This window comes from Sapajus apella, unplaced genomic scaffold (assembly GCF_009761245.1).
Source record: "Sapajus apella isolate SASKATOON/1434 unplaced genomic scaffold, GSC_monkey_1.0 scaffold9, whole genome shotgun sequence".
Classification (NCBI taxonomy): Eukaryota; Metazoa; Chordata; class Mammalia; order Primates; family Cebidae; genus Sapajus; species Sapajus apella.
The window spans coordinates 10,836,621-10,838,809 of NW_022436949.1; the positions used below are offsets into that span (position 1 = coordinate 10,836,621).

General features: G+C 41.8%; 1 pseudogene; it reads right to left on the minus strand.

The window, feature by feature from the left end:
• Nucleotides 1–218: 218 nt before the first annotated feature.
• Nucleotides 219–1,733, minus strand: LOC116551129 (annotated as a pseudogene).
• Nucleotides 1,734–2,189: the final 456 nt, after the last annotated feature.

Genomic DNA, 2,189 nt, shown 5'->3' on the forward strand with positions numbered 1-2,189 from the left:
AATGCCACTTTGGATTGATGATGTTACACTGTATTTGTGATAAAGTACTTGACACAAGAATATATACATATATCAATAAGTTATTTTCAGCCTAATCAGCTTCTAAGGATATCATTTAATTCTTGGCAATATATAATAATTAGTATACATTTTGGTACTTAAGTCATGAATTGTGGAGAACAAGAAGCAATGTATAACAGTAACAGGTTTTATTATATCTAACAGTTACAGTGTTTCTGTGAACTTCGTGATTCGTTTTGCCGTTGGACACTTGTTGTAGATTCTTAATTCTTCTGTATTCAAGCTTTCTTCATCTGCAGTCTCTAACATTTCTTCATGTCTATCATCATCATGTAGGTCTTTTGAAATTAATTGTCTAGCCAGTTTGATATTGAGTGCTTCATTGTCGTGAAGCTTCCTTTTCATTTCAAATTGTCGCAGTTAATTTTTTTTTAATTTCAATTTTTATTATAAGTTCTGGGGTACATGTGTAGAATGTGCAGGTTTGTTGCATAGGCATACACGTGCCATGGTGGTTTGCTGCATCCATCACCCCATCATCTACATTAGGTATTTCTCCTAATACTCTCCCTTCCTTATCCCCCCACCACCCTGCTATTCTGTCCCTAGCCCTCACTCCTTGACATGCCCTGGTATATGATGTTCCCCTCCCTATATCCATGTATTTTCATTTTTCAACACCCACTTGTGAGTGAGAACATGCAGTGCTTGGTTTTCTGTTCTTGTGTCAGTTTGCTGAGAATGATGGTTTCCGGTTTCATCCATGCCCCTGCAAAGGACATGAACTCATCCTTTGTTATGGCTGCATAATATGCCATGGTGTATATGTTACACATTTTCTTTATCCAGTCTATGACTAATGGGCGTTTGGGTTGGTTCCAAGTCTTTGCAATTGTGAACAGTGCTGCAATAAACATATGTGTGCATGTGTCTTTATAGTAGAATGATTTACAATCCTTTGGGTATATACCCAGTAATGGGATTGCTGGGTCAAATGGTATTTCTAGTTCTAGATCCTTGAGGAATCACCACACTGTCTTCCACAATGGTTGAACTAATTTACACTCCCACCAACAGTGTAAAGCGTTCCTCTTTTTCCACATCCTCTCCAACATCTGTTGTCTCCTGATTTTTTATTAATCATCATAATACCTGGTGTGAAATGGTATCTCAATGTGGTTTTGATTTGCATTTCTCTCATAACCAGTGATGATGATCCTTTTTTTTTTTTTTTTTTGGTATGTTTGTGGGCGGCATAAATGTCTTCTTTTGAGAAATGTCTGTTCATATCCTTTACCTACTTTTTGATAGGGGTGTTTTTTTCTTGTAAATTTGTTTATTTCTAGATCCTGGATATTAGCCGTTTGTCAGATTCATAGATTGTAAAAATTTTTTCCCATTCTGTTGATTGCCTGTTCATTCTGATGATAGTTTCTTTTGCTGTGCAGAAGCTCTTTAGTTTAATTAGGTCACATCTGTCACTTTCTTTCTCGTTCTTCATGCGATAGGTCACTACCCTCCTCTCCACTGCTTTCTTGTGCCAGACTACTTTGGCTCCAATTCTTCAGCAGCAGCTAATTTCTTAACTAAGATATCTGGTGCCATGGCTTGACTGGTCTCTGTATCACTACATGCATCTTCATCATCCCCCATCTTTTGATAGTAAGGAGTGCTTGGTTAATCTATTTTCATTAGACCATAGTCTTTGTCTGCTGGATGATATAGACAAAGAATGTTCATTTCATCCCACTTATGAGATTTTTTGCTCAGTTTCTCGTCCACATTCCCACTGAGCTTTTAAGCCCACGCCACCATAGAGGAAGTTGTAGAGGTCTTCTTCAGGATCCCCATGATGGGCCCGGGCAAGGCCGTCTAGGCCGCCATTGCCCGGCGCTCAGGCTGTTGGCTCAGGGCCACTGCTTGGCATGGGGTTCGCGGAGAGGGTACTAGCAGAGACCCGCCAGGCAGCCACGGAGCCCGTTCAGGGCTAAAGCGGCCGCATCTGCTGTCTGGGAAATGGCCACCGGAGTGGTCGTCAGGCAACTACGACCCCAAAGCCAGAGCCAACGCTGAACTGACCCCTTAGCCACTGTCACTTAACCCGCGGCTCGCGGGGTGAGGCCCAGAAGAGCTCCAGCGCGGGAGCGACCGGGGGACTCAAGCCAAGC